This window comes from Crocodylus porosus, unplaced genomic scaffold, assembly GCF_001723895.1.
Source record: "Crocodylus porosus isolate Cpor-Errol unplaced genomic scaffold, CroPor_comp1, whole genome shotgun sequence".
Taxonomy (NCBI): domain Eukaryota; kingdom Metazoa; phylum Chordata; order Crocodylia; family Crocodylidae; genus Crocodylus; species Crocodylus porosus.
The window spans coordinates 81,339,563-81,352,501 of record NW_017728918.1 but is presented as its reverse complement, the minus strand read 5'-3'; the positions used below and the strand labels follow the sequence as shown (position 1 = coordinate 81,352,501).

The following is a 12,939-nucleotide window of genomic DNA, read 5'->3' as shown; positions in this document are numbered from 1 at the left end:
GCTGAGAGCCATGGGGCTCTTTAGCCTGGAAAAGCGCAGGCTCAGGGGTGATCTGATGGCCACCTATAAGTTTTTCAGGGGTGACCACCAGGATCTGGGGGAACGTTTGTTCACCAGAGTGCCCCAAGGGATGATGAGGTCAAATGGTCATAAACTACTACAAGACCGTTTCAGGCTGGACATAAGGGAGAATTTCTTTACTGTCCATGTCCCCAAGGTCTGGAACAGCCTGCCATCGGAGGTGGTTCAAGCACCTACATTGAACACCTTCGAACACCTTCAAGAGCAAGTTGGACGCTTATCTTGCTGGGATCCTATGACCCCAGCTGACTTCCTGCCCTTTGGGCAGGGGGCTGGACTCGATGATCTTCTGACGTCCCTTCCAGCCCTAATGTCTATGAAATCTATGAAATATTGCAGGCACTCCCCAACCTGGCTGTCATCAGAAGGAACCTGCAAGCTACCGTCCCCTCAGTGCCAAACCAGGACCTGGATGGAAGTCTTGATAGCGGGTGGTCCTACCTGGACCAACACCTCAGAGGTGTAAACAGAGGACGAGCTGGCAGTGGCAGTGACTGTGGCTTTGTGATGTCCACAGCCATCTCTTTAAGTCTCTTAAATCCACCACCTATCTCTTCCTGACCCTCTCTTTAAATAGTTTACATCATGCTTAACACAATCCAGTCAATGGATGATTTTGTGTTCTGCATTCAGGTTGATTTTTAAAGTTTTGCTGTCTAAGAACAAATATCCTCAGGTTAGTGATGTTGTATTCAGGGGTGAAAGTGTTCTGCCAAAGAACTGTGCATCTTTCTGGAACTAATGTAAGGTTGGTGTTCTTTCATCCTTAAATATAGAGATTGCACCATCTGTCCAATACAGACAGCAGAAGAGCACTGTAAGCAGGTGATGGCATATGTGATGTCGGTAGAGGTGCAGGTGAATTAATGTTGGATATTGTAATCCATGTTATTTGGTCCAATGATGGTGTAGTCTGAATAGATGAGGGGATATAGCTTGCATCTGGATCCACTGCAAGGCCTGAAGCCTCAGGGAAAATAGGAGTTTGGTATCTTCTCGCTTGTGATATGCCATTTGTGGTTGTAAAATAGGATAAGCTTGTCCGCCATAGCTTCCTTGAAATGGTCATCCTCTCTCAGGAAGCATTAATGATGGCTGCTTGCAGACATTAAAAAAAACCAAAAAAACAGATAAAAATGTGTGTTACTGGAAGCAGCAGCACATTACTTCAGCGTTGCTCCACAACATCTGTATAGATCGGGTGCTTCAGTGGGGCTTTTTGGCACTTTTCTCTAAAGCTGATTCAATCAGATATTAGATAAAAGCACCAAAAAAGTCCCACTAAAGAGCCCAATCTATACAGATGTTGCAGTGAGCTGTGTCCACCTAACACAATGCCTCTTTTTGGCATGTGCTGGGCTCAGTATGGGGGCATGTGGAGTTTAAAATGACTGAACGTAGAAAATGTAATAGCCAACTCTGTAGGGGGCAGGGGAGACAAAGGTGTTGGAAAGTGGGGGGTTTGGTGGGGAGGGTTTGTTTGGTTTTTTTAATGTCTGCAAGCAGCCAGTGTAGCCAAGGTGTTCCAGCTAAGGGTTTTAGGTAACAACCAGAAAAATTATGTCACCCTTGTCTCAGGGTTGGTATAGTTGCAGGTCTAAGAGAGGTCTCTGAGTCTGGCTTTGTTTATTTGAATGGTTACAGTTTGGGATTTGTATTATAATTGTATGTATCCCTGTTCCAGATCCTTAAAAATTTTATCCTGGTAAGTGGCATCAAAACACATGCAGTTGTAAATGTCTAATCATTCTCAATTTCATTTCAAGATAATTTAAAGAATCAACTGATTCAAGTTAATTCTAGATTACTTAAAATAATAATGCACCTGTTTATTTGTTTAATGTAATATATTTAGTTTTGTGAATTAGGACACCCAGATCTAGCATTCACTACCTACAGCCTGATTAGTGAAATGTGCAGGTATCTGAGCCCTCGTAAGTTCAGGAACCTCTCTCTGCTTACAGAAGTTCAGAGACCTATATTATAACAAGGGAAGCAGTTTTTTTGCAGCTTCTGCTCTTCTCATTGCTTTGAACCCCATACAACAGGAAAACACAGTCTGATAATAAGAAAGTAATTTCCTTCATTGTTGATGTGGCATGGAACATTTTGTCTTAATATAGTTTAACAGTGAGTCTTACCCTAAAAACAACATCATCATTTATCACTATCAGGGTTGTCTGGGCTTTTTCAGAAATTAGCAAAGACATTCACTGCAAAACATTTCTCTTCCTTTTTTCCTGTCAGTTTAGTCTGAAGGTCAGTGAAGGTGTTTTGCCTCATTTGACTAATTTGGAACTCACTTGAACATCTGAAGTTCAAAAGTTCAGCTCAGATTCAAACACTCAATTCTTGTTATTTGAGACTGGAAAAAGGAGCGTGAAGAGGGGCAAGTGAACAAATCCAGTGGAAAAATGCTGTGAATAACCAAGTAGAAAATATAAGATAAAACGCACATGTAAGGGGCACCTATACACATGCCAAACATCTGCTCCAACATGTGGTAATTAGCACATGTAAGAGCAGACTTGATTAATTGAGGCTGCTGGAGTATGTTAATTAATGCACTCCAGCAGCCTCTGCATCACATGTATTCAAGCAACCCCGTGCTTCAAAATGGCAGCAGAAGTGTTTGAACTAAAGCTCATTCAATGTGCAGAGAAGCCCAGGGAGACTACATTGGAACAGAATTATACTTGGGGTGTCCACAAATCCTGGTTTGGCTGGGACAGTCCTGGATTTTGTAGGCTGGTCCTGGCTACTTCGTAAAAAAATTAAAACAGAAGTCCTGAAGTTTCAGGAGTGCAGAGCACAGTCCAGTGGGGAGGAAGATGAGCATTGTGCATCAGGCAGGCAAGTGGGGAGGCACCGCATTAGAGGCCTGCGGCAGCACCACTGACTTGGGGCCAGGGGGCAGCAGTATCCCAGATTTCTTTAAAATGCAATATGGTCACCCTAATTATACTGGGATGGAAATTGGCTGAAAAGAGGAAAACACACCTATACAGAAAGATAGTTCTAAATAAAACACAGTTCTAACATTTACCATTACAAGGCCCTACTTCAGTTGCTTATAACTTTCCAAAGTTTTATCCATTTTGGATGAAATTTTACAGGTGGGTTGTTAGACTCAGGCTGAATACATACACTTAAATTTTCAACACAATAGTTTAGCAATTTTCATAACAGGGTTTGGGAAAATAGATTGTTCCACCCATGATGAAACAAAAAACAAAACAACTTACAACTTTTTTCCTTGAGTTTCATTAGAAGCTCTAGCATACCCTTACTCTGGAGCAGTGACTTTAACTTGTACATAGTCACCTTAGTGTTGAGGATGCTTCTTTTTTGGTTCTAGCCAAGCTGGAACAAGTTCTAATCACTTGAAAAATGACAGTGTGCACATAATCAATAGAAACTCATTAAAGTTTGGCAGGTCAGTTCTCCCCCAAAAATACCTCATCTGCACTGAGCATGCTCTAACTTTGGCATGCCAGTGCTGAATACGATTTTCTGCACAACAGTCATCCACAGCTGCTGTGGGTAGCTGTTTTTTACAGCAATGGAGAACTGAGAGAGTTTATGTGCCTACTGTCCTCTCTACTGGCTTTCACTTAGAGCAAAATGGAAGCATCTTGACTGAATGCAGAAGGTGTAATAGCCAACTCTGTGGGGGGCAGGGGAGAGGAGGGTGTACAAAAACAAACTTAATGGGGGTATAAAAAGTGAAAAAGATGCTGATAACGGGAGCCAGAAGTGAACAAAGACAGACCAGGGTCTACAAAATGATGTCCTTACTCCTCCATTCTCAAGCTAAGATTTGGAAGAACAGGCCTGGAACTTGCTGGTAAAGGAGATGGCATGGCTCAGAAATGTACACAGATATCAAGAACCTCTTGTGAAAAAGACCTAGGAATCAAGTAGGAATTCTGGACTGGACAGGGAAGACTGCAAAGTGAGTAGGATGAGGAGCCACAGAGGCAGGGAAAGAGAGACAGGCTGGAAGGGATTGAGGCAGAAGGTGACAGTTCTGAGCAGGGTGAAAGGGTGGGGAAATGTGACATTTCCCTCAATATTTTCTCCAGAACATGAAATGGAACCTTTATTTCTTCAGTCTCACTATAATTCTTCTGTCATGAAATACCTGTGATACCTACCAATAAAGCATATTTCCCAGATTTAGAGTAAATAGGAAAAAAGCAAACTTCCAAAATCCCTCACTTTCAGAACAGCATAGCAAGCAACTAAGGGAGCTGTGGCATCCTTACATAGGAAATTTTCAAGTTGAAGCTTGCTAGGCGTTTGTCTGGAATTGCATAGCTATAGCAAGTCCTGCATTTGTCCTGGGGTTAAACTAGATAACCCTTGATAATTCTTCCAACACTATGATTTTGTCCCTCAATAAGGCTGTTGCCCCATAAAGCATGACAAACTATTACTCACATCAGATACTCCCTTAGCTCATATGTTAGTTAGAGGTTTCAATAGTGGGACTACAAGGTCCAAATCTCTGAGAACCCAGATGGATAGAAAACCCAAACCAAATCAGTAGGATACCATATCATGGAATGTCTGTGATGGGGGTTTGGTTTACCTTTAAAAAATAATTAGGATATTGCACATATATAGTGAGTTAAAGGAACATATATGCAAAACTACTACATATTGTATATGTTTATGCATGTATTTTGATAGTATTTATTTGCATTATCCCATAGTTTTTTTTCCAAGAGGATTTCTCCTTTATTCCATGAACATGACAGAAAGCAGTTAATTAATTAAGAGTTAGTGACTATTTTGGAAGTTGGGTGTAATTTTTGGAAGTTCAGTGTCATTGCTCGATCTCATTTCGAATCTTCACCTGCATGCTTTGTCTCCTGGTCCGTAAGACTCTATGGGCATGTCTACACATAGTCATATGGCAATGTTGCTATGGCACCATGCTTTAGTACTTCTTCTTGAAAGTACTAAAGAACAGCACACAGTACAGGTGGGTTTTGCACCATGAGCATGGTGCATGGTTATATTTTGCTGCTATATCATTGAAACAGCACACTATACTGAGGGAGCGTGCTGCCATGGAAATTTAGCTGGTGATCATGTGTAGACCAACATGATCACTACATCACCATAGCATGCCATACGACAAAATAGTGTATTGCTAGGTCACTGTAGGGCGGGGTGTAGATACGCCCTATTAAAACCAAGTTTTCTCCATTGTCACATCCCCAACTAACCTAAAATCTTCAGAAAATTGCATTTTGGATATCCCCATTATGATTCTTATTCCTCTCCAGTTTTCCAGCAACAAAGGCATTCACAATTGACTTTAAATCAAGCAGCTTTACCCAGACATGGGAAACCAATAACAAAGGTGCAGGAATGTGCCACTAGTAGTAGGAAATATCACGGCATGAAAACGGACAATTGCTTCAATGCCGTTTCGAAGTAGTTATAAGAATATGCTTTGAGAACTTCCACAGATTTAAAGCCACATTTTTGGAAGTCATAGTTACATGCCATTTTACTAGATGTACCAATATCCACTAGGGTTAAAGTTGCATAGCAACTTTGATGTTACCTCCATTTCTCAGTCTTTACCAAAAATACAGCTACTTTTCCCCATTTTAATTAGAATTTTCACTGGTTGGTCCCTATCTAAGCACAAGAAGATTTTATCTTTCAGTCTTATTTTTTTTTAGTAATTTTGAGCAGAAACTGATCAGCAGTTGTAACATGAAATGAGTAGGAAAACATACAATTTGAAAACTGCAATTTTTTTTTTTAAACAAACAATACTAATAATAACAATTTAATATTATTGTTTCCCCAAATAGTTCTGGAACCAAAAAAGGCCATGCTTCATCCAAAAGCTAAAAAACTTTACAAAATTACTTCCAGAGAGCGTCAATGCCTTTTATTGTACTGTAGGAAATTCATTTTGATTTGACAGAATGCTTAGCCCTTGGAAAAAAAAAAAAAAAGTGGTTTGGAAATACACAGAGTTTCTCTCTAAACTTGTAAAGTGCCCAACTGAGAAAGGAATCACTGCAGGTGACTGTGTAGCTAAGTTATCTGTGTAGTGAAACATCTAATGAAATACATATCTGGGAGTCAGTGCAGATACTTGAGTCTTAGAGAGGGGATTCTGCATACTTTGTTTTCTCTTTGTCCAGAAGAGATTGCTGAAGACCCTATCCAAACTATCCCATACAAATCCTTGTCTAACTAATTCCTAAAACTACACAGGGTTGAATGTGCCCACCTGGATTTTCCCCAACTTGTAGTTAAGTGAACTGGTGCAGTTGCACCTCCCTTTGATTCCTGCTCCACTCATGCTGCATCGCCACAACTAGGAATGTGTGCTTCATGGCACCTTAAAGGTTTTTAGGTGCCATAAAATTCACCATGCTCCATATTTGCAGCACAGTGGCAAAATTAGATATTGGGAACTCTCAGTATCTTTAAAAAAAATAAATAAATAAATAAAGGTGGGGGGGGGGGGGTACATGTGGCAGCAGCATGCACCACCTGCAAGTGGAACCTGGCTGGCCAGAGCCACAGATGGCTTCTGACCAGGCTCCTACCTCACCTGGACCAATTGTCACATGCCAGAGCACCATGCAGGTGTGTTTCTGGGCGACAAAGAACAACAGCATATATTTGTGCCACAGCTAGCTGTCCCCAGGGAAATACACGTTCCCACTTGTGGGGATGAACCCCTAAGTTTAAAACTAACTGCCTGGGAGAGGCAGTAGTATTTCTATTCAGGCAGCAATGAGGGAGTCAACTGATGTGGCTCACTAAAATCTGAATCTTTCAAAACTCTTCATTTACAGGTGTTAAGGACCCTCTCTCCTTTTTTTGTTCCACTAATGAAGCTAGGCCTTCCTTCTACAATTCTGCTGTCTGTTAGTTACTCTTGGTAATAGTTTGCTTTTGTTAACTTCTATTTAACAGTCCTGAAGTTGGTTTTTACTCTGTCCAATATAGTTACATTTGTTTCTGCATCAATCTTAAACTGAATAATGCAGCACTAGCATATTAGTAAAGCTTCTGGTTTATTTTTATTTGGAGAAAAATGTGGTGTGTTATATGTGATGATGCACCTTACCATGTGTACCCCTCTTTCCAAAATCGTAGATCTCCCATGACTACAAGTTACCAAAAATCACCTTAACCTGCCACAGGTAAAGGAGGGGACAACAGCATCAGTGTCCCACTACAGCAAGTGTTGATAAAATGCATCTGACAGCTCCAAGGAAGAATCGCATACTTCAGCTACACAGGAGAACAAAACCACCCACAGTTTATACCAATCTGACCACAAGTTAAAATTCCTTTCTGAACCCAATGTTGCAATCAGTCTACCCTTCAGTGTAGGGATAAAATAGGCTAACAGGAACTTCCAAGATTTAGTCTCAGCTGGATTATTGCTGGGATCTCCAATCTAAATCCCGAGAGTTGGCTGCAAATGACACCAATGCAAAAACAAAAAAAAAAGAAACATGACACTTGTGGCAACAGGTGGGGAAAAATAATCCCTAAGTCCACATGGCAACCAGCAAAGCCCAGAAGCATGGAAAAAAGAACCAGAAAACATTAGCTGAACCTTCTTCTCCATATCAAGCCAAAAAAAAAAAGCCTTTTACCAACATAGTTTATGGCATTCAAGAACATCAGGTGTCAGGGATAAATTATACTAGCAAAAGCATTGTTTTGTTGGCATAACCTATACCATACTAGAAAGTATTTGCTGTACTATCTTTATGGGTGAAACTTTTCTAGACTAGAATAGACAGAAGCTAAGTAAAAAGAAATATAGCCTTACTCCCACTGCTAGACTAACTCTATACATCTATCAGCCTGTCCAGAGCTCAAAAGGTAGTAATAAGAACTTTTTCTTTTTAATTTGCTTCCATAACTTCTTTCAGTGTCTTCCTGAAAGGTATCTCAGCCAGACATGAATTCGCTGTGCTTACTTCATCTATAACCCTTTTCTAAACGCCAGAGAGTCTGGCATGTTCTGTGCTGAGTCTAAAACAGTGGTTCTCAAGCAGCCTGCTATGAGACCCTTTCAAAGGTGCTGCAATATGGGTGCTATAGAGGCTAAATTAATCTGTTCTGCACATTCCTATTCCCAGGAGGTATGTGAGGAACTGGACTGCAGCAGGAGCAAGTCCTTCGGCCTGCATTAGGGAGCATTCCCTCCAGGTGCTTCCCTGTCTGGCTCCACACATGCCTCTTGGAAACAGGGGTATGCAGGACAGACCTACCCACAGTGGTGTGACAGCAGTGGCGTGGCAGCTGTAGAGACAGCAGGGAACCACTGGATTTATCTCCAGGTTGCTACACTGTTGCACCACCAGGTGGAATTATCATATCCTGTGCACCTCTGTTTCTAAGAGGCATGTATGGGGCCAGACCAGGAAGTGCCTCCAGCAACAGGTAATGCAAAATCCTGCTTGCTTGTGATAAAGTAGGTAAGCAAAACAGTACAATTGGAATTCTCAGCTGGAATGTTATTAAATTCAGAAAAGTTATGAAGGGGTGCCTTGAGTCCAAGAAGATTGAAACCCACTGATTTAAAGACTCCACTGATATTACCTGAAATTCATCCTAACCTTCCTTTGAGGCTTTTAAGACCCAGCTAGACAAAGCGCTGGCTGATATGACCTAGCTGGGGATGATCCTGGTTTGAGCAAGGAGCTGGACTAAATGACCTCACCTCCTGAGAAAAATTAGGGTAAGAGGGGACCTATGATTCTATTGTTTTGGACTATTGTATGCAACCTGGTATAAACATACAATTCCTTCCTACTTTAATTGCTAATAAACTCAAGCCTTTAGTGTATCAACCGTGGCATTGGCTGGTAACAGAAAACAGAGTCCAGAGGAGAGCCATGAGCATGATCAGAGAACAAAAGAACGGGGCTTATGAAGAGAGGCTGAGAGGCATGGGACTCTTCAGCCTGGAAATGCACAGGCTCGGGGTGACCTGGTGGCAGCCTAAGGGGTGTGCATCAGGATCTGGGGGAGCACCTGTTCACCAGAGCACCCCAAGGCATGACAAGGTCCAACCATCATAAACTCCTACAAGACCATTTTAGGCTGGACATAAGGAAAAACTTCTTTACTGTCCAAGCCCCCAAGGCCTGGAATAGACTCCCTCCAGAGGTGGTGCAACCACCTTCTCTGGACTCCTTTAAGAAGTGTTTGGATGCTGATCTTGCTGGGATCCTTTGTCCCTAGCTGAGTTCCTGCCATTGGGGCAGGGAGCTGGATTCGATCTCCCAAGGTCCCTTCCAGCCCTAATGTCTATGCAATCTATGAATATTGGTGCCTGGGAGAAAAAATATATTGGTGCTGGTGTTTGTGTACTCCACCCAAGAGAGTACACAAATCCCAGCAGACTCTCCCTATGCCTGAAGAAGGATGTTTGTGCCCAAAAGCTTGTAAAGAACAATTTTTCCAACTGTTTAGTTGGATATTACATTTACAAAGAACTGTGTCTGCCTGTGTCTTTAGAACGAAAATAGCCTCATGACATTACAAACTTAAGAATAGTACATTTCAAGAAATTGCATCATTTGAAATTGTTTAAGAAAACGGTGTAAGGTAAAAATAGAACACTTTTCTAAGCACAGGAAAACCAGACAGTGCAAACATGTATGATATATTATTAATAGCAATGAAGAAGCTCATTTCTGAATTTATTTCCCTGCTGTGTGAGTTAATTTTGTATGCATATCCAATATTTATTGTAGTTTGGCAAACTGAAGTAGTTTGCATGTTTTGTTCTTTGCAGTATCAAATATAAATCTAAATATAACAATTTACAAAAAGTCAAATCTTCTCTGAACAGCTACAGTTTATTTAGGCTTAATATAATTCATGCTGGGACATTCTTTAGGGTATTTTGCTGCATTTCATGCTAGTCCTAATAAGATGAATTGTCTTCACATTATCAGCTCCATTCTTTACAACAAAGAGTAGCATACATAAAATTAAATTAAAAGTGGTACTATAGGTGCTGCAGAATGGAATTACCTTATTTATTCTGCCACATATATGTACTTGGAACAAAAGTAATGTAAGAAGTCTACTGAAAATCGAGGATGAATTATTGTTCAAACTCACAATGCATGGATTTTGCATTTTGATATCAATCTTTTGGCAGCATAATTGCTGCAGCTGAGAAAAGTAGGCCCAAGGATTTGTTATTCATATGGGTTGACCTTAAATTACCCCTTTTTCCCAGATGACCAGTCACCTCTCAGTTTTTAAATGCTAACTGGCATCATTATATTGACTAGGCTATTGCAAGCCTATTTTGCTTAAATTCAGTGCCATATGCAGTGTGTTGTTACTGTGAGTAGATGCCAAAAAGAAAAATTACGAAATAGAGAGGATCTGCGTTTGAAGCGGCAAATTATGGAGGGGGGGGGGGGAGGGGAGAAGGAACGTGTTATCCTGGAAGCCTCTCTGGCATTGCTTATTTCTTTTATTCTGAATGTCTCAAATGAAATCAACACAACCATCACAGTAAAAGGCGGCTGTCGTGTTCTTCTGTACATATTATGTCAATCATGGCGCTGAAACACTGGTGGACAAAAGACCATTTCCCTCCAAAGCAGATGCTTACGCAATCTTGGCTCTCTAGTGGAACACAGACATACTTAAAAAGTTTAGAGAAGAAAAGAAATATTTGCATATTGCCGATATGTATGCAACAAAACATATTATGCACAACTGAGTGACAAGAAGAGAAGTTTACTTTCAGAAATGCCATCCCATACCTCTATTAGAAAAAATATGGCATGCACTTACTGGGGTGGGGTGTGGGGAGGCGTTGTTTCTGCTATCACATCCATTATACATGAAAATAACTAAATTAACATCAGCAGAGTTACTCCTGATTGATAATAGGTGATATTAAAATAAAGTACACTGACTGTAGTGTGCATGCTAAATGGGGGTTGGGCAATTCTTCCCATCGGCAGAAGACATATCCTTGGCTTTGTCTAGGAGTATTATGGAAAGAGCCAGAGATTCCTTAACACCTTAGTTACCCTATTCCCCCTTGCATATTGCTGCAACCTAATTAGCCTTTGAAAGAAAAAGTAAGCATCAAGACTAAGAATAATGCAACATGTATTAAAGTGTAGAAGTAGTTAATACCACAGTCAGCCTGAGAACACTGAAAATTGCATTTTTGCACTTTACCATATTCAATAGGAAATATAGTGCTTATAACACCCCCCCAAAAACAAACAAACAAAAAAACCAAAATGATTCAAGTCTTCAAGTTACAAGAAAAAAAGACATACACACATATGGTAATTTTCTACATAAAAAAACATACATTGTTGTAATAATTCTCTGGAAATGCTTATAAGTGCCACTTATGACAAATTTTGTCCTCATTTTCTCTTCAACATATATATTTTTTTCTCCCCTTTTTGCCTAGCGCATATCAATTCTATGTTGTTGCTACCCTCAACACCAAAATTTCAGTCTTTAGCCCCTAATGAATCCTCGTTCCACACTATAACACAAGCTCAAGTATTCAGTCAAACCTATTCCCTTTCATTTCAGTATAAGTTTCCTGTTACCTAGCTCATACTTTCCATTCCCTCCCCACCTCAATTCTTTTCTATTTTCAAGCTAGCATCCTGAACTCCTCAATTCTATTTTCCCCCTTCCCCAGTTGGTAGTCCCCAATTTTATTCCTCATTCTAATTTAGCCAATTGTCCTTTAAGTTACTTAGTACTACTGTAAACTTCTTTCCCCAAATCAGTTTACAGTAATAAGCTCATTAACCAATTAATGGAAGCTCCTTTCATTCCCTCTATGTATTTAGGGTTTTTTAATCTTAATCCCATTCATTAAATAACAAATGTATTACCATCTTCCAGTAGGTGACCCATAACCATGCTGGTAAAAGACTGTTCTTTACAGTTAACCCAGACACATGATGTGATCAGACTCCAGAACCTACATTTCTTTTCATTAAAAAATCCTGGGCTTTTCCCAACAGAATCAATTTTGTGAGAGTTGCTCACCTGAAAGTTCAGTTCAAAAGCCTTTCTTTTCCTTTATTCTACAATGAATGAAGCAGCAGCAGCTGCCATCCTTGCCCTTCAGAATATTCCCTTTTCTCTGAACTCAGGACTCTGGCTTGTGAATTTTGCTTTCTACTTGCTCTTCAGTCTGCCTACTTGCATTTGGGTCTTAGTGGACAAGATGGAGGTCTCTCTCCGTTCTTCCCCTTCCCAGCCAATCAGGTAGTTTCATTATCCTCAGTTCCTGTGTTTCCCTCCAATGATACACTCAGTGGGGACTGAAGAAGCAATTAGATAAGAGACTCAATGAGGTGACTGTTGAGAGAAGAGAAAGGGAATGGGAATGTAAAGCAGCTGGGAAATAATCTGGATTAGTTCTGACATTGCTAAGGAATAACTTGAGGGGCTATTTTTCAGCCTTAGGAAACAAATAGTGTAATTGATCTGTTTGGAGTCTAGCCTTGATTGTTTACTGAACTTGACTGTCCTTTTGATTGGTCATTAGTGTGTTTGTTGGTAGGAACTTACACAAGGCTGCATGAAGTTACAGCATCACAGTTCTTTTAATTAGTCCACTGCTTAAAACCACTTGGTGGCAGGAATGAGTCATTCACTCAGGCTCTGCGTTTGTGTATGTATGGGGGGTTGTGGCTTAGCCTTAGCCAGCATATACTTTGTTAGTGACTGGAGGAGAGATTATGCTTTTGGAAAAATGTAAATTTCATAGACTAGATTTCATAGGCATTAGGGGCTGGAAGGAACCTTGTGAGATCAAGTCCATCCCCTGCCTCC

General features: G+C 40.6%; 1 long non-coding RNA gene across 1 annotated transcript in view; it reads left to right on the top strand.

Annotated features, from left to right (window-relative positions):
- LOC109312239 overlaps positions 1 to 8,042 on the top strand; it is a 23,066-nt gene extending 15,024 nt beyond the window's left edge. The window contains exons 3-4 of the long non-coding RNA XR_002101769.1: positions 4,906 to 4,911; positions 8,030 to 8,042. This is a non-coding gene — a long non-coding RNA (uncharacterized LOC109312239). The remainder of the gene's footprint in view (positions 1 to 4,905; positions 4,912 to 8,029) is intronic.
- The last annotated feature ends 4,897 nt before the right edge of the window (positions 8,043 to 12,939 follow it).